Consider the following 27,625-nt stretch of genomic DNA (forward strand, 5'->3'; position numbering starts at 1 on the left):
GCGCACAGACCTCTCCTGCCACCCGCTGCTCCCCTCAGCAGTGTGCTTCGTCAGTCTGCCTGTTCTGTTCTCCGCTCTGGCTCTGGTGAATTCTCTCACCCTCCCGCACTTCTGACTGTACCCAGTGCTTGTATAAATAAATAAATAAATCTTAAAAAAAAAAAGACTATGTAAATATCCTACTATTAAGCATTTAGCCAAGAGTTTGAGTATTAGTGAATGGTTCTTGCTTGAAACAGTTTTCATGATGGTTGCCATATGGTGATTTTGTTAATTCCATAATTTCTCCTGCTCAGTGGAAAAAATTATTTGAATCTTATTCATTCATACATTCATTTAAATAAGGAATTCAGATTTTATTTCATTCTATGGATTATAACCTGCTACCCTCATTATTTATGTTGATGTCCAAACTGTCCCTGATTTGGCCAGAGGGAACTCCTTCCAGCTGCCTGCTGCACCCTTTGACACATCAGGACTGAGAAATTTCCCTGGATGCTGAGAGAGCACAGGCCTCATTTTTTTGTTTCAAAGCACACTTTAACTTTTATTAATGCTCTTCATTCAATAGAGCATCATTTGGCTACACTGCTGGGGACTGAGGCCAATGGTTGTCATGGCTACCTGACCCCAGGGAGGAGGTGAAGCAGATGGCCTGGGACTGTGGAGGGGAAGGGTGGGGCTCACTGAGCACCCAGGAAGGAGGGACACTGCCCAGATTTCACTTAAATGCAGTGGCCTACTGCTGGAGGTGCCAGCCAAAAGTGTGAACAAACGGCATACACTACCCCCAAAGCCAGACCCCTGCTGGGGAGTGCTGATGGTGAGACATCAGCCAAAGGAGTGTGCCAAAAAGGACCATGTTGGGGAACCAATATCAAGAGGGAGAAAGAGGGAACTGACAGAGAGGCAGGGAAATAGGGTGCCAGGTTCCCAGGGCAGACTTTGGACCCAGGCCTAGTGCTTTAACTCTGCCTGCCCCATTTTCTCTGTTTCTACCTTGCTTGTCTTAAAGCATCAGCATTCATCATCAACGCTTACCATCTCCAAAGGCCAAGCCAAGACAGTTCTCAGTTTAGAAGAAACCCAACATCCCTCTAATAACAAAGTTTTGTTCCACTGACTGCCACCAATGTGTGGCAGCTAAATATGTGTACACTGGTGTGTGCCTTTTCTGCCATTATTTCAGAGTACATAGTTCACCTCTTCTCCTCTCTGGAACTCTGTACTGTGCTGATAAATGATGCTCCTTCTGAATCTTTAAACATAAACATGGAGCCAGTTATTTATCACAAATCTGGTGATGGGTGTTTGTCAATTATTACTAAGAAATATTCCAAAATAGGACTTGATTTCTCAAACACCAACACAGTGATGCTAAATGGTCCTGGGCATGGGACTATCAAAGACCTTGCAGACTTGGGGATGTGTCCCCCACCTCCCCAGCACACCCTCTTCAGAACAAGAACACAGAGGGCAAAATCAACTGGGTCTCACTCCTCATTTTCCTCCCTTCCCAGATAAGGTGTGGCTCAGCAGATGGGAAAACAGAGCTAAGTGGACCACAGCCAGTCTAAGAGCCTGGGCATCTAACTAGACAGCTGTTTACCCCCAGCCTTTTCCTAGGCAAAGAAAGCCCTTGGACACTCATGGAGTTTTCTGCAATTTGTCCCTAGTGGGCAAAGCAGGGTTAACACTGTAAGAAATATAAAGGCAGGGTTTTCTCTTTAGTCTTCTGCTTTTATCCCTCGCCTATTTGCTAATAATGAGGGAAGGCTCGGTTTCACCTCAGTGAAAATTTCAAGCCTCAATTATCTCAATTTCTTTGCAAAACAATGATCTTTTTCTTTCTCAGCTTCCAGATTTAAAAGCTGGGAGGAACAGCTCCTTGTTACCACTGTCCAGAGGAATCATCGGTGGCTGAGGAAGAGAGGGTCCCGTGCGGGCAAGCCCACTTCCTCCCCTCCAGCTCTGTGCTGCCCTGCATGCCAGATGCTAGCCACATGTGGCCACTTAAATGTAAATTAAATGGTCTTAAATAAAATTCAAAATTAAGCTCTTCAGTCACACAGGCCACATGTCAAATGCTCAATGTGGCAAATGGCTTCTGTGCTAAGCAACACAGAGAACATTCTGTCATGGAAGTGAGTTCCATGCAGCTTCGGGCTGACCAATGAACCCTATTATTTCAAAGGAGAGGAAACCTGGGGTCAGGGTCACTCAGGGACTTCACAGACACTGTCTCCATCCAGAACCTATGGATCGTGGTGGGGTGCAGGGTATGTACATCTGGGGGTGAAGCAGAAGGAATGGAAGCCAGCTGACCTTTACCTTTCTCCCACTGATTTTTTAACCTTCCAATTCCTTTCCACTCTTCATTTCTCAGCAAATTGAAACATCTCCCTCAATAAAGAGACTGACTGTTGGTCCTTGGTTTTTTTCTTAACATTTAATAACTAAGTGTGATCCTCCTAAAGATCTCTCTGTGATTCTAACTCATTATTACTCAATCACTCAGGGCATCATGAAGAGAGAGGAATGGTTTGGAGGGTCCCTTCCAGAAATAAGGCATTACATTATGGCAAATATTTTTGAGGGGCAGAAAAACGTCAGGACTCTAGTCACGAGTGATGAGTGGAGATGCGATAGGAGAAAAGAGACTAGAATCCACAATCTAAAACCCATTAAATAAAGAAACTACAAGAAAAAAACCTCCTGAGACCTCTTTTCAATAGGAAAGTAATTCACTTTGGAGATAATTATCAGCTTAAACCTTTGCCACAGGCATGAAGTGTTTTAAAGTTGTTCTTTAAAAAAATAGTCACAGTAACTTTCACTTCACATGGGCTAGGATACCTTTTAGGAACAATTAGATGGAGATGAATTCACTCAAAGCATGACTATTTCTGAGAGGCCATCATGACCCTTGGCAATGAAAGGGGAAATCAGAGCAACTGACCAACCCTACATGACCCTCCCAACACACAAAGTGACCTTGGCAAATTGTAGCTTAAAAAAGAAACAATCATGGAGTAAGTCCATTACGAGTGTTGAACAGGTAGAAAGGGATGGATTTCCTGCCCCAAGGAAGTCCCTGCCAAACCTGGAAGGAGTTAGCAAAGAGAGAGTTATTTTTAAGTCTTGCAAAGTTTGAATTAACTTAAATATAATCTTTGCCTGGAAGCAGGGAGCAAAACCAGTTAATGAGTAATACCTGCTTCTAAATATCAGAGAAAAGTCTGAAAAAGAAGATAGAAGGATTTTCATTTTCACAGGGCAGTATTCTGAACCAGAAAACAGGCAAACTTTTATTGGATGTGTCAATTTTGGAGCCTCGACAGAGGCTCGAACCACACACACACACTCAGAAATGGTTATTAATACAAGCCTTCGAAATGAATCACTGATACAGTCTCAGTACATACTCAGTGTGGACATAAGCATGAACAAAAGCAAAATATGGCTTATATTGACCTGGAATGCATAATTTTAGTTGCCATGTGCTTTCTGGTATAGCAGCCTCAAAGTTCTCTAGTGCCCATTCCAGCCAGAAATTTCCTCCAATTTTTTCCCACATATAACCTCCACTAAAGCCAATAGAAAGAATCTAGAGTGTGAAAGATACTGAAAAATTGCCCCAACCCCACTAATTTTGTGCAGGAACTTCCCTCATGCCTCTACTTCTATAGATCCCAAGTGAGGAGTACTGATCAGGCTCACTGTAGGTTAAAACCCAGATGCACCCCCAGATTTCCTGATTCCAGGGTTCAGGAGTGGGGTGGGAGGCAGGGTGTCTCTCATCGACTCCCAGGACGGGCTGATACTACCACTGGAAACTGCACTTTGAGAAACGCTGCTTTGTGGCTCCGACCACTCCCAGAAGTCTGCTGAAGGACAGTGAAGCTGAAGGGCCTGTTGGGGGCTTCCTTCTGCAACTCGTTTGTCACTGATGCCCAAGGCAAGGCCTCACAGGAGCACACCTGCCAGCACCAGCACAGCCTGTGGCTACACAGAGGCATCATGTGGGGGCATCATTCTTAGCAGATCATGTACACAGGGGCCCTGAAAGCCCCTCTCTGTGGCAGGGAGGATGCCTGAGGCAGTCCTGGGTGGGACTACAAGTGGGGTTTTCCCTGCACTGTCTCCTGCTGCTCCTCTCTACCTACTCCCCCATAGCCCTGGACCTGGCGGGTCCTTAGCTCTACAGTCGAAGGCATCACCCAGAGAAAAGCTGGGGTCCGGGTGGGTTCACCAAGCCAACCCTGGTGGTGCTGATGCAATGTGAGTTTTAAAGCAAAATCAACAAGCAACTATAAACCAGAGACACAGTACAAGGATGGGGAGGAGGGAGTAGGATCAAAATAAGGGGGGTGGGAAGTGTATGGGGACTATAACCAAGATTCAAATGCATACTTTGTGCACAAGTGAAAAATGATATAAAAATATATAAAATAAAATAAAATAAAATAGAGAAAAGAAGCCTAGTGTCTGCCCAGACCCCGGGCCAGGCTATGGGACATCAGCCCAGCATGGTTCTTCCACAGTCCTGTTCCCCATTAGGTTTTGGACACCAGCTATTCTGAAGCCACATCTCTACTAGCCAGGGGCGAGGTCATTGCTGCAGCTCCCACTGCAGACCAGGCTGGGCTCTCACAAAAGACAGGAAACCTTCCCACGTCAGCCCCTCCGCCTGACCGCATCTGTCTCCTCCCTGGACACTCATTGCTTGGGAGAAAATGGCTTCTTTGCAAGTGGGCCCAATAGCCCCTCTCAAGTTGCAAACTGACCCTCGAGATGTTTTCATTCTCCGGGAACTATTTTTCCTGGCATACATGTAACATACAAAGAAAAAAATCCTTTGCTTTCTTAAAACATCCAATACAAAATAAGCGATTGTTAAGGCTCCAAACAGTCTGTTGTAATTCCCTAACATGCTCTAAAAACAATCAGCCCCATGAGGGTGTGTGTTCTTTGGCTATCGCATCTCTCCTGGGGTTGGTTTGACTGTACTCTGTTCCTTCCACAGTCTCTATCATGCCACAGAGCACCCTGAACAGGCATCCTGCACACGCACACTGGGCTCCCAGGCACTCACTTTCAGGCCCGATGGAGTGCTGCGGCAGCTGACACAATTTTAAACGCACACTTTTTTCTTCCTTTATGCTGCAAACAAAGCCAATAAATAGCTAATTCTGGACGATGAGCCTAAAAAGTTGGGTAACCCTTAATTAACATTTAAATATCTGGCATGCAACTGTCCAAAAAAGAGCAGGTCTGAGGCAGACCTGATGTCCCAGGAGAAAAAAGTAACACAACTGTTTTTCATTGCTGGGTGTGGATACTCCACAGCTCTGGCAAAAGAGAGGAAGGAAAAGGGGGAGGGCATTTGAAAAGGAGCCAGGAAGGCTATCACTGCCCTAGTGACCCAATCCCACTGGCTGAAGAAGAAAAAGGGGCTCAGAGATGTGAATTGGAGCCTCAAGTCCTCCATCTGTATTAGGGTACCCCATGGCTGGAGGGCTGCAGGTAACTGAGCTTCTCTAAATACCCTCAACCTGGGTACCAATTTTCTCCTTCTTGCTCGGTCCCCAGTAAGTAGTAAGGGGTGGGGGTCGGGAGATGGAATGCAGAGTCGCAGGGTGTGCTAACATGGGGACCCTGCTCAGATTTGAAGAGTTCACGAGGATGGAAAAACATTAGTTGTGCCTACAGAGTGTCTTCAGATTGTTGGCATTTGCAGTCCAGTCTAAGCTTCCTCGATGACACACGCGAAGCTCAAATGTTTAACTCTTTGAAAAGGTGAATTTGCCGACAATTTCATCCAGGAATTTGACCATCCACTGTGGATGATACTATCTGGATAACCCCATCAGGTATTACTACTGTAGCTCACCCACAGTCAAGTCACCCTTAGTCCACCGCCACAGTCCATGTGCTGTCTTGCTTCTTTGTTCTTCCCTTTCCCTCACTACCCTTCCAGGCCTTGCTTCAGTTCTGCAGTCAGCTTAAAGGGATAGTTTTTAAGCTTGTCTTTATCTGACTTAGTTTAGTTACTTTATACTCCATTTATAGAGACACCATCTAGTATTTATCTTTCTTCTTCTAACTATTTCACTTAGCATTATCCTTTCCAGTTCTATCCATGTTACTGCAAATGGTATGAGTTTATCTTTGATTGCTGACTAATATCCCACTGTCATTTTTGTCCTGAGACCAAAAGAGATTGCTGTTCAGTTCTTTGTATCTCTCACCCTGTTTTCTTCACCATTTCATCAGATTTGGGGAAAATGGCTGAAGTAGAGATATGGTTCAAGTCCTTCATCTACCTTAGGGTTCCCATATGGTTGGAGTCTGCAGGTAACTGAACTTCTCCAAACACTCGCCATCTCCTCTGGGAAATGCATATAACAATATTTATTCTTCTTCACAATATCATCATGGAGACTGCATCAAATGATGTGGGCTCAGAATTCTACCCGACATAGAACTTAGCAGCAATCAGCTTATTTAAGGTGCTTTGCCTTGTGTAATTTGATTTTTTTTTTGTAAGAAGTTTGTTTCAGGTATCATCATGCCCGTGTGTCAAATAAAAGCAGTGAGTTCAATGGATCAAGAAGTATCTTCAAGGTCACACACCCACCAAACTGACAAACTAGATAGAATCCAGACTCAGATGATTCTAGCCTAAAAGCCCTTTTCCCTAAACCCTGAAAACATTTTAAAAGGCCCTAAAAATGCTGAAGCCAAGTCAAAGGTAAGATGATGTGATCATCCACTAACCAGAAATTCTAATTAAAATGACATCTCATGCATCCTGAATCATCAGGCATAAGACACTTCACTTAAGTGGGATTTTCCAAGGATCTAAAGTTTACCCCTAATTAAGAATTGACTTTTTTAGTGCAGAGACTTTTAATGGAAAATTTCCAAAAGCAATTACGTTTGTTTTTGCTGTCTTAAATACACATGGATCAGAATTTTAAGATTTCTAAAAATAATTCAGCACATTAATGAGTATCAGGCACAAAAATGAGATACAAATGGGTGATGTTCTCAAAGGCTATGATGTTGTAAAAGAGCCCCAAAGGCTGGACTTACTAGTTTTCTCAGTCTAATTTTTCCAGAATTTTTTTTAATGAAAAGTGACAACTATGCAGAAAAGCTGTAAATAATGTTACTCATCATGTAGATCCTAACATAGTATTTATAAAATATGTCTTATTTTATATTTATTCATTCCTCTATGCAGCCATCTTCTTAAACATGCATTTAAAAGTACATTGCAGACATTAGCACACTTTCCCCTGAATATTTCAACATGCATATCATACCAATATTTGTTTTGGGCATTTTTTTCTATTAAAACACAATTTACATACAATGAAATATACAATCTTAAGGGAACACTCAGGGAGTTTTGACAAGTGAGTACACCACATAACCTAAAGTCCTATAAAGAAGCAGACTAGTACTCTAGTCATCCTAGTCAAATCTACTCTCACCAGCTAGGAAGACTCTCCACAGGCCTTTTTCTTCCCCCTCCCCACTCCGCCCCCGAGGCCAGCTATCAGATAACTGTTTATGCTGTTTATGATCTATGAGCTCATTTTATCAGCAGTTATCTGGGTGGGATCATGATGTAATTCTAAAGCACTTTTGGGAAAGTGCATCGGCTTTAGGGCTGTCTTTCTCATGAGGCTGAGAAGCATTTCCCTAAACAAGGATTAGGAGTATCTGAGATTGCCATCAATAGGATTTCCATATAAATGGAGTGGTACTATTAATAGATTGTTACAAATTTCACCAGGTACTTTCCACCTTTAAGATCAGTCCCACACAAAAAAATGCTAATTCCAAAGGAAACCCACAACCTTATGTTCACTGCAACACTATTTACAATAGCCCACAACCCAAATGCCCCAAAATAGATGAATAGATCAAAAAGTTGTGGTATATTTAAACAATGGAATATTACTCAGCAATCAAAAAAGACAAACTCATGCCATTTGTGGCAACATGGATGGGGCTGGAAGGGATTATGCTAACAAATTACTCAGAAGGAAAAAGGTAAATACCAGATGGTCTCATGTATGTGTGGAATATAGAAAAACCAAAAAAAAGGTCAAGAAAAAGTCAAAATTAGCAAGCTGACCATAGAACTAAGGTACACAGCAAAGGAAGGGGTGGGAGGGGAAGCAATCCAGAGAAGGGGTGAGCAAAAGGGAATATAGTAACGGTTCATGTGTGATACGGTGGCAAGAGAACTTGGGGACAACAACGATATAAGAAAATAATTAATTAATTCAAAAACAAATTAAAGTGAAACAAAGGAAAAAGAAATCCAGTCCCAATCTGTAAAAGAACAGAATTTCTTCTAGCCTTAAATTTTCTGTGTGCTAGTCTTTCATTAAGGTTCTAAAGGATTGGATTTAGAGGGAAGATAATTGCTCATTCAAATTTTTAGAATTCTGGTGTTGTGATGATGGGAACTTCACATGTTGTAATGTTGATAATCCCACATGGAGACATCAAGACATTAGCATTTTGAAATGTGACAATCACGGATTGCAGATGTTAAGATAGTCACAGATTTTTATGTCAAGACATTGTTAAGATGTTATGACATTCACATGGTGAGATGTTGAGATATCTCATGATCTGATGTAACATCTGCATGTTCAGACATTTGCATGCTGAGGTGTTAAAATATTCATGGGTTCAGATGTGACCTTTGTATGTTGAAATGCTGAGACATGTTCTCACTGATGTGGAGACAGTCTCAGGTTCAGATGTTGTGACATACACATGTTGAAATGTTGAGACATTTGCATGCTGAGGTGTTATATATTCACAGATTCCAATGTTGAGAGATTCACAGGTTGACATATTGAGACAGTCATAGATTCCAATGTTGAGATTTTTAAATGTTGGCGTGTAGACACAATCACAGATCAGTTGACATATACACATGTTGAGATATCCACAGATTGAGATGTTAAATCCTTCTCATTCATATGTCTGACTTCAAACACCAGATGACTTCAGCCAGATACACTGCGTGATACTGACTCCTTCCCAACAATATCTGCTAAACTTTTCTTCCATATCCCTTTCCCTGTAGCAAATGTTGAGCCCCTTATAGATCTCCAAGGACAGTTTCCATCCATCCTATGGCTTTCTGATCTTTCTGCCTGAGGATGTTTTCTATAACCAGGTAGGTGCTCAACATCTCTATGGATAGACAAGAAATGCTTAGGGGATGTAAGCCCAGGAATGACCCTTAATCAACACAGGATGAAATCTGGGGATAAAATACCCCAATTTCCTCACTGGTAAGTGAAAACATGCTCACAATGTCCTCATGGAAACTGAGCCACAGATGTTCTCAGTAGTAATTCCCCTGCTGTCTCCTGAGATCACCTCCCCAACAATCTACTTTACTCAAATCCTTGTTTCTGATTTTGGAGGGAACCCAAACAAATAAAACTAAGAATGACATTCTTAGAGTAAAGGAATGTCAAGTCACAGGCTTGCCTACACTGAATGGTGCAGGGATTTTTGGTTTTTGTTTTTATTGCTTTAATTAAACTCTCTCTCCCTTCATATCAGATCTTTAGCTTCCCCATGTCTGCATATGACTGACTTTCCGACTAGCAATTTGAGTCTACTGTGGGCTTGTTTGGGAAGAAGGCAAAGAAGTTTGTCTTGACTTCTAAATCTATAACTGTGTAAATAAAAGCAGGTAGGTGCATGGGGGGACCTCAAAGACATTAAGACTGTGATTTTTGGAGAAAAGAAAAAAAAAACTTCTAGAAGATGGGCTGAGAGCCCACATGTTGAAACAGGGGGCAAAGGCAGCCATTTAGCTGTGAGGCTCAAAGAAGACAAGTGGGGCTTTGAGGACAGAAACAAAGAAAGAAGAATCTGGGTTCGAATCCTACCTCTTCCACTCATTATTTCTCAGACCTTAACTAGTTCTTGAAACCCTATGAGGGAAAACAGTGTTGTTTGTGGATTATTTTGAGAACGAAATGAGGAGACAGAGGAAAAGTTCTCCACACACTCCCACTCAGAGCAGCCTTTCAACAAGTGTTAGTCTTTTTTCAGGACAGTCACTGCCACTGGTGCTAGCCTAGAGCTCCTTCAGCAGCTGCACTGCATCCCACAGCTGCTGGGGCTCAAGCTGAGACTCTCTGGCTGGCACTACCCCATGGGAGACTGAGTCCCCATCTCACAGAGGTGTTTAATGACTGACCGATGTAAGTACAGGACTCAGTCCCCTTGACTGAAGCAGAGACATTTCTGGTGCAATTTAAGCTACAGAACTAGCCCTCTGGAAGAGGTCAAGGCTGATGTCCTAACAGGGCATCCTTATTTGCCTCTTCTTCTGCCATGTCCTACTTCTCTCCCACTTTCAGATTTCTCCTGAGGATGCTCCCTCAATAAACCAAGTGTGCATGAATCCCATCTCAGGCTCTGCTTCTAGGAATCCAATCCAAGGTTCCCAGGGGCACTGTCCCCTTCTCGAAGCATTAATGATGCAAAGGAAGCATTGCTGGAGTATGAAGAGTCACTGAAGAAATTTTCCACATATTCTGCACTCACTTAAACCCATGGATATTATAGTGTTGAGTCTGCTCTCAACTAATCATCTGGGGAAAACCGAGGTAAGCAAGAAATCAAACAAGAGATTTTTGAACTCCTGGGACATATACAGAAAAGAGCTACACAAAGCTGAACCTCTAGTCAGTGTCAACATCACAAAAAGGTACTGATAAATACCCAGGAGAGGAATTTTAGGGATACTGGGAGTGACAACTGTTATTACCCCTGTTGATTAAAGCATGAAGGCTGATGAGAAGCTTCATCATTTAATGTAGATTACAGAGCAAACACTGAAAAAGTTCTCCAAGTAATTCTAAAGCAGGAATGTAAGGACAAATTAGGAGAAGCAGGGAGGGAGAGGTAGCCAGACAGTCAGAGGAATGAGGGTTCTATTTTGTCACACATCTGGATGGGTTGGCCCCAATACTGACACAATGAAGAAATGAGATAGGGAAGAAAGAGCCCGAATGAATTTTGACTCAGGAAAGTAAGCAGGAGGGGAAAATGATGGCTACAAGTCTAATAGGCTAAAGCGACCTGCCTGTGGAGTTGACAGAGCAGAAGTAGGAGATGCCCACAATGCCAAGGCCAGGTTTCTGAGAGTTAATGAGGCATGAATGTGGGGGAAATGTCCCTCCTCTGTCTCTCTCTAAAGACTATGAGGTCCAGTCCCGGACCTGAGCCTTGAAAACCATCACAGAGAGCCAAATATCAGAGCATCAAGGAAAGACGATGTTGATGTCCATGATCAAGAGACCAGGAGGCTAATTCATGGGAAAAGCAAATGCTATTAATGTGTACAAAATGTATGGGAGGAGAGAAAAGGCAAGAATCTCACCTGTATGTGCTGTTAAAGGTCTTAATGAAGTTGTGATTGGGATGTGCACAGAGGTGAGAGGGAAATTCAGTTTTGGTACCCCTCTTTCTTGGGGTTCTCTGAGGTGATCAAAACAGCACAGGGCTGTAGTCCAGAATGACTCATAACCCATGGGACTCAGAGTTTTCTCAGAACCCTCCTTTCTTCTGACATTCTTCTAGCAGAGGATAATTGAGAAGGACTGGTGTATCAAGTATCTGTCAATATTCGTCTCCCCAATCTAATCATTTATATTAAGTCACAACAGTTTCATCTCCTTTAAGAATGTCAATCAACTGATAATGGTTCCCTGAGTTCTGGGATAAGAAGAGTGCAGCGATTGATTATTTATTAATGGCTAGAGTAGTAGAGAGGAGATGACAGCAAGTGCCATCTGTCCTGCTTTAGTTTACAAACATCTAATGAGTTCAAATATTTAACAGTTAAATGAAATTGTCTGTGTATGTATTAAGCGCCTTAACACTGTCTAATTATTATACAACAGCACAAATAATAGTGGCAAAAGGAGAGAAAAAGGGGCAGAAGAATGAAAAAAGAGGACAGAAGAGCAGAATTAAGAAAAATAAGGTAGGAGCAAATTCAGAGAGAAGGGATCAGAATGGGGGGATTGCAATTGTATGGGGAATATAAAAATAAAATTTATTAATTTAAAAAAAAATAAAATAAAATAAAAAAAAGAAAAAAAAAAAAGAAATTTTGCAATGTAACTTTGATATCTTCCACTAAATTGTATTTTAATTAAATGCTTTTTATCTACCACGTAAAATGAAATTTAACATTAAAATATTCCCAATCTTTTATATATAAACTCCACAGCTATGATTCCTTGCAAATAGCAGAGCTGGTAACTCTCAGTAATCCCTGGCTTATGGTAAAGTTACTATAGCCAGGAACTTCTCTGCACCTTTTTCTCCAAAACTCATGGAGATTTCCAATTGGGCTCACTCTCTCAAGGCAGGTTCCCCATCCAGCTGGATCCCTGGCTGGACTGTCACTTACAAGGATTAACCCTTGTAATATAAATGAAGCAATTAGGGCCTCCCCGGTGGCGCAGCGGTTGAGCGCTGGGTTGCGAAGCTGCCCGCGGCCTCTGCGGCGCCGGTTCGATCCCCGGCTGATCCCACATGGTGCGCAGACCTCTCCTGCCACCCGCTGCTCCCCTCAGCAGTGTACTTCAGTCCTTCTGCCTGCTCTGCTCCCCGCTCTGGCTCTGGTGAATTCTCTCACCCTCCCGCGCTTCTGACTGTACCCAGTGCATGTATAAACAAAACAAACAAATATAATAAATAAATAAATAAAAACATGCCTCTATAAAAAAAAATAAAAAAAAAATAAATGAAGCAATTATTACAGCTAAGAACTCAGAAAGCATGCCTCACAGGTGGCAACGTGTGTAGATAAAATACTCACCAGAACAAAGAATTCAGAATGTCAGAAAAGAAGACACTGTGCTGTCATCAGATCTTAAATTGGGTTCCCCAGAAGCCGAAGCAGAGACAAACACTTAAGGCAGCTAGTTTACTGGGAGATGAAGGGAACCCCAAGAGTGAGAAATTGGGACAGGGGACAAAGGCAGCCAACAAAGGGTTGTCAAGTCAGTTACACTATGAGCAACTGAAGCTCATTTCTCCAAGGAAACCACATAAACTGGGTATCTTAGAGTCATCGCATACCAACTCTTCATCGGTTCTTGGTTGAGGACCCTTTCTGGAGGTGTTCCACATCTACAACTACTGGTGTGCTTTGTGGGCAGGTAGAATGATCTTCCCAGACCTTGGAAAACCTCCCAAAGCCCTCTGCAGAGATTCAGATTCAGGCAGTTGAGTAGCTTGATCAACACATATGTAAACAATAAGGCTTCAGGGACATAAGTTGGGCATCCACAGTGTCTGGCACACAATCCAACCCCATAGTCTACAGAAGAGGACACAGGACCAGTATGGATAAATGTTGGTCAAGAAGCACAGAGACAGATGACTGAAGCAGGGATTCTGTGAGGCTTCCTACATGGAGTCAGTGTAAGTTGACCGGCTTGTCCATAAGCAAAGATCTGCTTGGAGAAGTATCTCTGAAGTTGGTTCTTGGCAGGAGTGTCTTACAATCACCTAAAGCATATTGCTCAGCAAAGAACTTGGCTCGTCTACAAAGATGAAAGGGACAGAGCACTTGTCCTTAAAAGAACATACATGCTAAGAGAAAATGAGGGTGGGTAAAACAAATAGATTTCTTATAAAGCAGGATGTTCCAGGTATCTCATGGGGAGAAGTTTATAGTTTTAGGGTGTTTCCCTGAAGGAGTCATCATCGCTGGCTGAATGATCATGACAGTCTTTGAGAAAATGATTCTTGAGATCATGCCACTTCATGCAGGAGATTTTGACCAGGAGAGGTAGAGAAGAAACTCACTCCAAGAGTGGAGAGTGAATTGAGACTAGGCAGAGAGGCACAGAAAGGACCAAAGGGCCCCCAAATAGCATTATCTTAGTGTGCACAAGCATGCACTCTGGGCACATGCTGGGGAATGGGAGGAGATAAGGTGGCGCAGTGGGGCCAGGTTCCTGATGAGGCCTTGAGTTTGGAGCAGAGCAGTAGCTCTGCCATTGGAGAAGTCAAAGATAGGAGCACTATCCCAGACTTGCTAATGACAACTCTACCAATCTATTAATACATTAATAGACACTGAAGGCAGGACTGGGGTGGTAGTAGCACAAATATCAAGGAGCAGAAATAGCCAATGAGGGAGAAAGGATATCTCTGTTGTCCAGCAGATCTTTCTGAGATGATGAAAATTATCTATACCAGTACTGTCCAATACAGTAACAGTTCACCTCCTATTACAGATTGATTATACAACCAATTATGGCTGTGCTTACACAAATGGGAAAGTCTATCTGAGGGGCTAAAATGAGAAAGAACAGAACCTTCCAATCATCTGGGAATTCCCAATTCCCCTTGTAGAAAGCAAATCACCCTCAGGAGGCCCATATGATGTGTGAAAAGCCTTTGCCAGTTGATAAAGATTATGTGGAGTCCTGCAATGTGAAACTGAAACCCCATATAGGAGCCTTTGGCTTATAACAGAGTCTGAAGAGATGTCCTGGGTGGAAAAAGGTCAATTAACACCTTGTTGTGACCTGCCAGAGTGGCTGGCTGTCATCATTTGGCAGCCCAGCCATCGAACAGAAGCCAAGGATGGCACAACCCTTGATTGAATCAAAGAGAAACATTCTGTACAGCACCCAGACAGGGTGGAGGCAGGGGAAGTTTCGGAGAGAACAGAGCTCCATATGCTGAGTTGTCTGAACACTTTACAGAGATTCCTGTCCTTTATTTGCATAGCAATCCCATAGAGTATGTCTTACCAGCCTGTTCTCAACCACCACATTATACTGCCTTGGGAACTAACTGGCCAGTCATGGCCATGAATGTGGTGCAGCCTGAACTGAGAGCAGATGAGGGCCTTTCATTTCTCTTTGCCTCTAAATGTGCTTTTCCTACTCCTCAGGGTGGCCCTTCTCCTTTTTCAAACCATTAGATCCCACGACCCACCCCACGTTACCTCTTCTATGAAGTCACAATCATCAGGCAGAATTAGCAGTTCCTTGAGCAATGCCAACATACACAAGGTTGAAAATTAAAATCCCTTCTTTCTGCCACCAGAAACTCTTTCTTAACATTTGGTACATATATTTCCATACAGCAACTTGCCTTTTTACAACTAAATCATCTATCATAAGTACATTCCCGTGTCACTCAATATTCAACAGCCTAATTATTTCTTTTTAAAGTTCATTTTTTAAATTTATTTATGCATACAAGAACTGGGGTACAGGCCAGAGATGTGGGGGGTGAGAGGACTCACCAGAGACAGAGTGGGAAACAGAACAGGAAAATCTACTGAAATACACTGCTGAGGGGAGCAGCGGGTGAGACAGGAGAGTCTGCTGTGCCATGTGTGGGTTAGCTCCCTGGCCGAGGATAGAACTCAGGCTGCTGCAGTAACAGTGCTGAGACTTTAACCCCAACACCCCCAGAGAGGCCCATCAACAGCCTGATTCTTAATGATTGCACAATATTCCAATGTGTGGTTGTTCTAGAATTGAATATGATCTTAAATCTGATTATTTCATCTTCCAAACATTAAACAAGGCCAACTCAGCAGAAAATTACCATGATGGTTACCTAGGGTAAGTACAGGTACCATGGCACCATCCCAGGTTCCCAAGGCGCTTGGGCAAGATGCAAACTCTGATTTATTAATAGGCCTGATCTGGCCAATGGCCCAGTCACCTTTGTCACTGCCAATATTTTCTGTATTCGATTTTAAGCTTTGGAGAACAGAGACCTAATCAACTTAATTCACTGCATAGGACATTGCATTATCTTACAAAATTATTTGAAGACTGGCAGGGGAAATCAGAGGCATAAATAGAAATTGGTATTTAGTTGCTCCTATAGGTGCAAATCAAAGCTGATATCCCACCTTGAGTTTCCAAGGCAACCTAATGCAGACCAACATTCCATAATAATAACTAACATTGTGTATAGCTTTAAAATGCTTTTATGCTCACTGTCTTGTTTACTCTTCACAAATATCTCACAAGTAGATATTACTAGAAATGGGAAAACAAGTATAGGGAGACTGAAGGGTTACCCAATACAATTAAGGGGTACAGCTGAGACTCTAACCTTGGGATGCCAAGCCCACAAGTTGTCTCATTTCTACTACATCAGGTATCTCTCCAAAATTTCTGTTCTACGTGGGATATCACTACAGGATGGAGGGATCCTAATGTACAGAAGATGCAACCACAGGCCCAGAGGATGCAAAGTTAGGAGGATCTCCAGGGTGGTGGGCAACCTACCATAGGAAACCACACCATTCAGTCTATAGACACCATGACTCTATTTGCTGTAGGGAGTATGGAGTGTGTCCTTGTTCTTGTTGGGCACACTCCCCAGATTCTACCATATGTCCTCACCAAGAACAATTTTGCTTGTCAGTAAATCATGGAGACACCTGCAGAAAGGAACCAGATCCTCCAGGGATATAACCAATGAATTGCAACTATTGCAGATGGGTCCAAAGTCATACACACAGAGGCAATGAGAACATACTGATGCTATTAGGAGCTTCTGACCCTCAACTTACTTTTCTTAGGGATAGACAAGTGAGTGGTTACATCCTCCATGAGCTGCAGTTTCTTCATTTGCAAAATAAATGATATCAAAATGGCTGTATCCTATGAGGTTATGAAATGGAAAACTGCTTCCATTTGGCAGACTTCCATGAAACCGTGAAATCCCAAATCATAGTTCTTGATAGTTGGAAGTTATACTGAGTTGGTGAGTGAAAGAGTATCTACTCCGTATTTCAGTCCTGGACCCTTAATAGTGTGACACTATAATATTTATCTTCAGAATCTTTGACATGAAGAAGGTAGTGTTACCTCAGGGGCTGGTCCAGACCTGGACACATTCAGATGCCCCAGTGATCCCATTGGGGCAACAGTGCTCCTCCCCTCAGCCTGGTTGGGGAGCACAGACCCTGCAAGTCAGGAGTCCTATAGATCAACTCCGGTTCTCCCGCTGACCTTGTGCAGGTCTTTTACCCTCTGGAGCCTCAGTTATCCCACCAAAAAAAGGACCCAATAAGACCTACCACTTACGGGGGTGGTGAAGACTAAGGGTGGCCTGTACATAAGTGACTCTGCAGCTGTGTCATCCCTCAATGAATTGCCCCAAACAATTGGACCTTCGTACTATCATTGTTAGAAACAGAAAATCCAGGTCACAAGATAAGAGGCAGAAGCCTAGATGTCATCATGTTATTTCTGAGCATTCATTCCTGAGAAATACAGGAATCTTAGTAGCCAAGCAGTTTCCAGTCTCATCTGGAAGCATCTAGGAAAGTGTGATCCTTAAACCCTGCTGCTGCTCCTCCCCGAACCCACTCCTTCTGTCCTGCACTGTCAACAGGACAGTGGGGTGACAGGTGAGAATATTCCTGCCAATTATCAAAGTAACAGCCATATTAATTTCATAGGGCTGCCTTAACACAACACACAGATTGGGTGACTTAAATAATCGAAATTTACTGTGCCACAGTTCTAGAGGCTGGAAGTCAAAGATTAAGGTTTTGTCGGGATGGTTTTGTCCAATGTCTATAGGGAAATGCTCTTCCAGACCTTGCTCCAGCTCCTGGTACTCCTTGCAGAAACATCATCCCTGTCTCCTGCCTTCATCTTCAAAGGGAGTTCTCTCTGTATGCATGTGTGTCCAAATGCCCCCTCTTTTTAAAAGGACACCTAATTCACCAGGACCTACCCAATGACCTCATTTTAACGTGCTTACCTCTGCAAAGACCCCATCTTCAAATATGATCATATGCTGAGGAACTAGGTAAAAGGATGCCAAAATTCCTTTATGGAAGACACAATTCAACACATAACCCCACCCCACAACTAAAGATCTGAGACCACATCCTGGGTCGTCCACACACCTGAAGTCCCAGAGATAGGAGGCAAAAGAAACTCAAGTCCCCGTCAGAGCATCTCTTCACTAAACATCCCTTGTTTTGCAAGTGCTTACAAGGAAGTTGGTTGGGGATTACACAGAATCCACTTTATTTCCACCTGGAACTCCTCTGCCTCCCTCTACCCAATTTATTGTTGTTTAAACATGATTTATCAAAAACTTAACAACGTGTTACTGAGAGTTGTATGAGAGCAACTGGGGTCGTGGTCAGAACCTGAGAAAGGTTGTCTCCAGCTCAGCTCCATCCCCACCTCCCCGTTGGTTTTGGCCCTCAGCCCTCAGTGCTTGGCAGACTTCACAGCTCTGGGTTAAGAACACAGTTCTCCCCAGCAGGTAGATCAGGGTGAGGTCTCTCTAAAACACCACGTGGAAGCCAAGTGAAATGTAACTCCAACATTTATTTAACAATTTCTGTTTCTTCTAACACTGCCATACCTTATGTTCAGTTTTCTTACCCTGTTCCTTTTACTTTTCCTTATGAAACAGGAAATATCAGAATTTTTGAACAGCTAAGTGAACTGACATTTTGTTCTCTTATAAATTGTTACATAGACTCAGAGATAGCTGATGAATAAATACTCTCATGAAGTCTTCCTGGACTGTATTTATTTACAGGCTCCCTTATGTGGTGCAAACACCCACACAGACGCTGAGAAGAGAAAGCAAAACAAAACAGGTACCTGGAAACAAAAAAATAACTGCTCTCCACTAAAATGTGGCCCACACGATAAGAATGAAGACTGAATGCAGTTATTGGAACCAGAGCTCCAGCCCAAAGAACTCCCCATGGGAATACGACAGGGAGGGTATAATATGAAGTTCTGGAAGCATTCAAATTAATTACAAACAGGGTCTGGTTTGTTGGGAGCTCCGTGTCCAAGAATGCCTTTCCACGATTCAGCAAGTTTATAGCTCTTTCAAAGCTTGGCAAATGTCCCTTTGCTGAGGAGATGCTATTCCCTTCAAAACGTGGAAAGTCCCTCTGCAAATTAAAAGTGACATTTTCATGGCAACCCAAGGATGTTTCCATGAAAAGTGGGTCTTCCTGACCCAGTCTATGAGAGGCAGTGGTGACCCCTTCAAAAAGGCAAAATGAGGAGATACACCTCAGACTTAGAAACTGCCAGGGGGCTCACAATGACAGAGCTGGGCCATAAAATTAATCCTGATAATGAGAGCTATCATCGAGTGAGCACTTACCCACACACTGAAGTCAGCTGTGTCACAGCTTTAACTCGTGTCATCATCACAGTCCCATATCATAAGCGCTGTTCTTACTTCCATCTTATTGGTGTTAGAACCAAGGCCTCTCCAGGTCAGCATCTGGCTCAATCTCACACCTGCATGTGGCAAAGCCACGTTTCCAATGTCCTCTTTGACTCCAGAGCCCAAGCTCTTGAATGCCTTGTCCTGTCACAATTAGTCAGCCCAACCCCAAACAACTGGCTGACACCGAAGAAACAATGAAATCAAAGAAGAAGGTCAGCCAGGACTGCCTGACCCCAGAAGCCAAGACAGGGCACCGTCCCCTCTCCACTAGCCTCGGTGGCAATGTGCAGACACAGCCTCGCGTTTCAAGGGTCTGGGGATTAGGTGGTTTGAGGGCTCCTTCATCAAGCAAGCTAAGGGCTAAGGGGTTATAAAAACGTCAGAGAAAGAGGCCAGTGTACAGACCCTGATGTTTGCTGGCCCTGTTTATATGACATAGAAATGTGGACAGCAGGCCCCATTAGCATCTTGTCATGTCAAAGGCTCCTAAGTCTGTAGCAAGAATGACAGGTTTGCAATGTGAAACTTCCTAATTAAAAGCTTCATATCATTGTCTTTCTATAGAAGGTAAGATTGTATATTCATTGTCTTTTTATAAAGCTAAACAGCAACAGCTAAAATATTTGGACACTTGCCAAATTGTAAGGATGAATGACATGGTAGCTCTGATTTATGGTTCTACCATCTTGGTGAAGGAACCAGTATGCTAGATCAACTCTTCATTCATCCTTATCTATGCCCTTCACAATTAGATTTTCAGCTTCCCCCATCCTTTGGTGGAGCTACTCTTTGACTTCAAGTCCTTGTGACTTGGTCTGGCCAGGAGAAGTGGTATAAATGGTACTGTGCCATTTCTCAGCATAGACCTCAAGACACATGAGGCCATCCTAGACAGCCCCAGCTGGCCACCAGATGATCACAGACACATGAGCAAGTTCAGCTGAGGGCCAATGAGCCTGACCCACACCATCAGAACCATCTTGCTGACTTATAAACTCATGAGTCATAGCAAATGTTCATTGTTTTAAGCATCTGAGTTTTAGGGTGGCTTGGTACAAAACTATATAGCTGATACAACAGGGCTCCCAAAAATTGAATGGAGAATCTGACCTCAAGATACTCAGCAAGCATGGCCTCCCTGGTGGTGCAAGGGGTTAAGTCTTAGCACTATGAAGCTTCCCACAGCCACTGCAGCATGAGTTCGATCCCGGCCAGGGAGCTAACTCATATGGCGCAGCAGACCTCTCCTGTCTTGCCCGCTGCTCCCGTTAGCAGTGTATTTCAGTGGATCTGCCTGTTCTGTTCCCCACTGTCTCTGGTGAGTTCTCTCACCCACTGCCCCCGCACCTCTGGCCTGTACCCCAGTTCTTGCATGCATAAATAAATAAATCTTTAAAAAAAAAGATACTTACCAAGCAGATGTGACAAACCCATGCTTCTAGTCCATCACCTTATCTACTAAAACATGATGCTTCAAGAAGAGCTATCATTTATGGATTTTTACTATGTGTGCAGCACGAGGATAAGTGCTTTTAGTCAATTTTCTTATTCAATCCTCACTGCAACGCTATCTCAACAGCAACAGACAAGGACTGTGATTGAATGCTCTTGTGCTAATGGCAAGGGAAGCAGAGACTCAGAGGCCAACAAGACTAAGACCACATGCTAAGTGGCAGATCCACAGTTGACCCAAGGCCAACTTACCAAGCTCACATGCTTACAGAGTGAGCTTAAGAAGTTCTGACTCTGCAATTAATTAACTGTGACATGCTGGGATTAAAATGTTTCCTCTGTGGTGGACATTTACAAAGTAGATGATTCAACAAAGTAGGATACTCATAACTACTTATATAAAAACGAGACGTTAATAAATGAATTGAGGTTTCTGAGGTGGAGAGGGAAGCGGAAGGAAGAAAGGGTCAAGGGGATCAAGGGATGGTATCAGGGGGAAAATAAAACCAATAAATACATTCAGCTGTATTATCTTGGCCAAAAACAAAATTAAAAAGAAGGAAATATCATTTTGCCCCTGATTTACTCAAAACACGTATGATATACATGTGCGAGATGAAAACCCTCAATGTTTCCTCCCACCTTCACTGGTTCCCACTTTCCTGCCTCTTACATAGTATAAACATCTCATGAGGTTCAACATAACTCTTTAAAGATAAATACTTTTAAATATAATACAATACTTTTAAATACAATACTTTTAAATATGCCCTAACGAGCAACTATCGCTATTTTACTGCATGTTCAACTGAAAAGCAAAAATTAGAATTCTGTTTCAAAGCTGGAGAAAAATATGTCTGTGTCGAGCTCCATGTCAGTGTGGGGCTTTTCCTAAGGGTCTTCAAAAATAATTCTGACACAGTGCTAGGCCTTCTTGCTAACTTGAACCCAAACCCCAGCGTGGGATGGAACTCCACCGGACTACTGTGAGCACTGAATGGTCTGATGGTGAAATTAGGTAATTACTGGAATGCAGCAGACGCTCAATAAATGCCAATTTCTCTCCACTGCCATCACGTGTACTCGGGCAGCCACTTTCAGAGACCCAGGTCCAATGGATGCCCTTCTAGTTGCCATTACTGAATCCAAGTTGGATTTACACCACCCTCCACTTAGACATACGCCCTTGTGTTTCCCGACATGCAGGACCGTAACAGCGGTATCTAAAAAGGGGAGGTTCCATGTTCCCTGCCCCACCTAATGAAGGATGGCACTGAGGCTCGAGGCAAAGTTTCAAAGGACCTGGGAGAGAAGACTTGGAAGAGGCACATGGAGCAGAGACACAAATGAAGAGAAAGCTGCACTTGCTTCTCGACCTTGGACTTGTATCAGGGACTTGGGGGACCTGGAAGGGAACACTTGAAAGAGACATGGGCGAGAGACCCTTGGGGAGGCTGACAACGGCAGCTACTGTCTTGATTTGTACTTTGATTTGCTCTTTTTGTCCCAGACTTGCCTGGCCTCTGTCCTATGGGTCCCTGCCAGAAGGTGCCTTAGACTTGTGGCAAGCTTCCAGACCACAGAAGCCCTGCTTTGAGCCAACCCTGTTTGGCTGGACATTTACCCACAAGGGAATGGATAACTGTGGGTGTTTTATTGGAAACTGTTATCCTTTCTTCTTTTTCTATGACACTAATTCTATGAAAGTTCTTTTTTATTGGCGGTGTTAATGCACTAAGAGCATGCTTTGTCTGTATGCAGTAGATAGCAGAACCCATTGAGCAGGCAAGTTTGGGAGTCCTGATGTACCCCTCAGTCTGCCCACTAACAGCACTTCCCTGGTTCTATACCTGATGGTCAAGTTAGTGAGCGCATCTTCAATCTCTCTTCCTCCCAAAGGCTCCTCCCAACAGAAGCACAAAAAATTCAACTGGTAAGAGTCTAGAGCATCCATAGGGTGACATTTTTCTTAATTAAAAACAAAGTTTCCTCCATGGCCATAAAGCATGTTGATATATATTTTACAGATTGGAAGTTTACCGAGCAATAAGGTACACCCAAACCAAGGAAGGACAAGCACAGGCTAATTTAACTCTGCTCTCTATGCCAACAGGAAGGAGGGCTTTTATCCCTGTACAAGGGTCAAAGATGAGTCTAGGACAGGGGTCAGAAAACTTTTCTTAAAGCACAGAGAGTAACTATTTCAGGCTTTCCAAGTCAAAAGCTCTCCAATGCACTGCTGTACCAGACAAGCAGCCATGGACATCACATAAACTAATGGGTGTGGCTGCATCCAATAAAATTTAATTTACAAAACGGGCATAGTTTGCCAAACCCTGACCTAAGAGATATGGCCAAGGGAGGGAAATAGGCTATAATGTTAGTCCACTCAATCCCCGGAGTTAAAAAGGGACAATAAAAAGTCCATGGAAAGCCTCTCACACATAAGCAATACCTGAGTCACCCACTGTTTTCTGTCAGGTATGAAGGAAATGAGTCATTGTTTCTTATGGAACACACTAATTCCGACTGACATGCAGTATCTGCCAGGAGTGCTGTCTTAAGGGAGATCCAGAGGTTGTAACTTGGATCCACAAGAAAGAGCACTATGGTGGATTAGCAAGTTGGCCTTGGGGAAGGGAGGAGAGCGAGTGGCAAGAAGTAAGTCCCATACATTTGTCATTTATATTCTACTTTGTCACTTCTTGTTTTTCACCAAAACAAATTGTTGATAATTCAGTCTACTTTCTCAGAAACAGGTGTGAATACCTTAACCCATTTTCAGTATTTCAATACCTTCAACATAAAAGTAAAAAGCTGGTCAATACAATGAAGTTAACCAGGACTAAATAAAACTGCCTAACTACTACCATTTTCAATTATAGGTATTAAGCCAAATGAATAATTTCAGTAACCCTTGTGAACAATATTTAGCTGAGGACTTGACCTGGCAGGCGGTCCTATGCCATGGGTTGCTATCAACAAAGTTTCTAGCATGTTACCTGCGCTGTGCTCGGACCTAATACACAGGGACAGAGAATTTTTCCACAGAAGTCAATGAAAAACTTGAATAACTTAATTAGCAGTTGTCCTCATCCAAGCACACCAAATCCTACCTATCAGTCAAGAGAAACTGGAAACCTATACAGCTAAAGCACAAAAGACTCAAGATTGAAGAGGCAATGAAAATAAATCTTAAAGTGTCACTCACATTATTCCAGTCACCTTAACACCTCACTCTGAGACTATGAGACCTGGAGGGATTTGTTTTCTAAAATTCTATTTAGACCTACACTATGGCTAGTGTGGAGCGGAGTGCCTGCTTATAGTTACTAACCAAACATAGCTACTTAAATTTAATTTAATAACATTTAAAATTCAGTGATTTAATCACAATCCCATTTCAAATGTCTGCCTTATTTCAAGATAGTAAGTTGCTATTTTATTATATACAGCACAGATACAGAATATGCTCATCATCAAAGAAACTTCTATGGGGCAATGCTAATTTAGACCACAGTAGCAGATGCTACTAGTGCTGCCAGAATTTTCCATTTCTGGCTTGCCCAACTTGACCTCATACAGGACAGGCCAGCAGTGCCCACAAATGCCCCAGAAACAGTGCTCAATAAATGATAGATGGGAATCAGTGAATGAATGCCCAAGTCTCCTTGCTCCCCAACTTAAGTACCTCTGAGGCATGTTCCCCAGAAGAGCCTGGTAATAGTGAGCCCCATTTGCCCACAGTGGTCACATGCTTATAAGCAGTCCCTTCACTGATGTTACTCAGGAGACCCCAACTGAGACAAAGAACTTCATGGGTAGCTCAGAAATCATAAGAGAGTCGCATTTACCTTGCCATGGAAACTTGGTGTTCATAAACGAGCCAGGTTTCCCCTGGTGAAAAAGACGACCAATCATAGAGGCAGTCTGTAGATTATCCCAAAATAAAATGTCTATCATCTTACTTTATAGCCCTCTTTCATTGTTTTTTTTTCTCACTGTATTGATATTTCTCAGCTTGATCATCTGCTTAATTGCCAATCCTATCTTTAAATCAATTTAGCTGTTTCCAAAAATGACTTCGCCCTCCAAAGACATTTGGGAATACTGAAGAGAATATATCCCTAGTTCAGAAAGCTGTTCCTACAGTTCAACTTAAGAATATTTTGGTGAAATCATGAAAATAAGTGAACCACATCCACTGCAGATGATAAGTACCCACTTGTATATTTTATTTCCTGTGTGACTTAAAAATTTGATTTTTTCATGGTCAAATCTGTCTGCCTATTTCTCTCTTGCTTTTTTTTTTTTTTTTTAAACAGCTTTATTCAGGGGCCTCCCTGGTAGCACACGGGGTTAAGTCTCAGCACTATCAAGCTATCACCAATCACCACAACACAAGTTTGATCCCTGGCCAGGGAGCTGACCCACATGGCATAGCAGACCTCCCCTGTCTCGTCCACTGCTCCCCTCAGCAGTGTATTTCAGTAGATCTGCCTGTTCTGCTCCCCACTCTGTCTCTGGTGAATCCTCTCACTCCTTGCATCTCTGGCCTACACCCAGTTCTTGTATGTATAAATAAAAATAAAAAATCTTTTTAAGAAAATAAACAGTTTTATTCAGCTATAATTTACATATCACACAACTTGACCATTTAAAGGGTGTGATTCAACATTTTTTAGCATATTTACAGGATTGTGCAACCATCTCTTTTATTGTTTCCTTTTACTATAAATGAGGGAAACCACATGATATTCCCGATTGACAATGTTGTAGCTACACACTCACAAACCTAAGACTTGTTTACTAAAGTATAATTTACAAACACTGAAGATATACAGAAGAATAAGCAATAGTTACTCTATTTTTTCTAATTACCATAGTCAATTATTGATTCACCTACTTACACTGCAAAAAAAAAATTAGCAAGACTGGACTCATCAGTAACATTTTGTTTGTTCAACAAAATGCATAGTCACACACAAAAATGTATTCTTTTTTCAAATTCCATTCCTCCCGGTTCTCTAATTCTTATTGATGCCACAAACCACTCTGGTGAAATAATTCCCTCCTCTTTCCACACTGCTCTTTGCAATAGGCCAAGTCACCCTCTGTCCCCCAGACAACCAATATCTGTGCCGCCACTTAAGCCCCCACCAGTATCTGCCTCACAGACCCTAATGTGAGATGCTGGTTGTAGCGGATGCGTGTTTTAGAGCAGGTAGACACTAAACCCACAAGGGAGATAAAAGGGCACCCCACTTCATAGCCATCAAAACATCTAATTAGAACTATTGAAGTTATAGGTAAGTGTCTTTCTCCCACTGTGCATCAGGAATCTCCCCACACAACACACACACACATACACACACACACACACACAGAGCCTGAAGTGCAAAGGGTTTCATAAAAGTGTCCACTCTTGAAAGAATAAATCATTGCTTTGCAGGAACCTTCTCTAGTCCTCACATTTCTGCTTTCTAGCAGGATGGTGCCCGACAAATATCCACCTATCAGCCACAAGAACCCAGTCATGCAGCTCCTCAGTCTGCAGGGGAAAATCTCCATTCTTCTGATACCCAGAGAAGAGAAAAGGGAAGCTACTTAGAGTGTCTTCCTTAATTTCTCTGGCTCTCAGGATGTCAGAATTCCACATTCTAGAGAAGGGAGGTGGTGGCACAGCATAGGAACAGAGGGGGATCCACTAAAAAGCAAGAAAAACAATAGCCTGGTTTCCTTTCAAATATTCCAAGCGCCCCAGAGTATCCATGGAAAATCCTTGTCACCTCTCCAATTTTAGGGTTTCCAGTGATCCCCCAAATGTTTTTCTGAACCCTTATGGTGGCTTTCTCCTTGTGAAACTAGACCTCGTTAGTCATGTTCTAAGTTTCTATTTATTCTTCCCCAACACTCAGGCCTGAAAGTAGCTCAAGAGAAAAAAAAAAATTGGAGAGAGATGCATTTTTGTCATTCTTGGCATGTGTCAAGTAATGTTGGAAAAAGAAATCTGGTCAATTTTTAGAGTTGTAAGGCACTGAGTGACTGCACTAAAGACATGTTTTGGTATAAAAGACAAAAAAAGAGACAGTGTGCTCATAGTCACCCTGCACTTCTACAGATGTTCACATCAGCCAGGCCAAGCAGGATGAACTAGGGGAACAGGCTGCCTCTCCTAGTGCCTGGCAGTGGCCTCAGGCTTCTTTTGCTCAGTATCCCCCTCAACTTATATACCATGTGGTAACCAGAGTGATTGGAGGAGATATGGATTCATTAATGTGACTTCCATTCTGTTGGCCTTCCACTGGCAACCTGTCCCATTTGGAACTCTTTTTTTTTTTTTTAAAGATTTATTTATTTATGAATACAAAAGCAGAGGTGCAGGCCAGAGATGCAGGGGGTGAGAGGATTCACCAGAGACAGAGTGGGGAGCAGAACAAGCAGATCGACTGAAATACACTGCTAAGGGGAGCAGCGGGCGAGACAGGAGAGGTCTGCTGCGCCACGTGGGTGACCTCCCTGGCAGGGGATAAAACTCGTGCTGCAGTGGCTTTGGATAGCTTCTTAGTGTTTAGACTTAAGCCCTTGTGCCACCAGGGAGCCCCCCATTTGGAACTCTTTATCTGTGTCTGTGAGTCCTTGGAAGATTCAGTCTTGCCCAAGGTTCTTTCTCCTCCTGCTCTCTAATCCACAGTCACAATGTCTTTATTTGTTCCTCAAGCTGTCCTGAAGGTGGATCTTTGTAGTGTCTGATCCCTTGTGTCCCTGGGTGGCTATAGGGCAAACTCCTCCTATCAGTTATGTTTCCATTGCTCCTCATGCCCATCTACCTCGATCTGAACAGAGCACCTCTCACTGACACAATCACTTCTTTATGGCCTTACGT

The 27,625-nt window shown here is 42.9% G+C and overlaps 1 protein-coding gene across 1 annotated transcript in view; it reads right to left on the reverse strand.

Annotated features, from left to right (window-relative positions):
* The window catches only part of SLC24A3 (solute carrier family 24 member 3), a 523,373-nt gene that overhangs the window by 367,816 nt on the left and 127,932 nt on the right, over positions 1-27,625 (reverse strand). The gene's annotated exons all lie outside the window — the stretch shown is intronic.

Source organism: Talpa occidentalis, unplaced genomic scaffold (assembly GCF_014898055.3).
Source record: "Talpa occidentalis isolate TD23 unplaced genomic scaffold, MPIMG_talOcc4v2.1 talOcc4.10, whole genome shotgun sequence".
Taxonomy (NCBI): domain Eukaryota; kingdom Metazoa; phylum Chordata; class Mammalia; order Eulipotyphla; family Talpidae; genus Talpa; species Talpa occidentalis.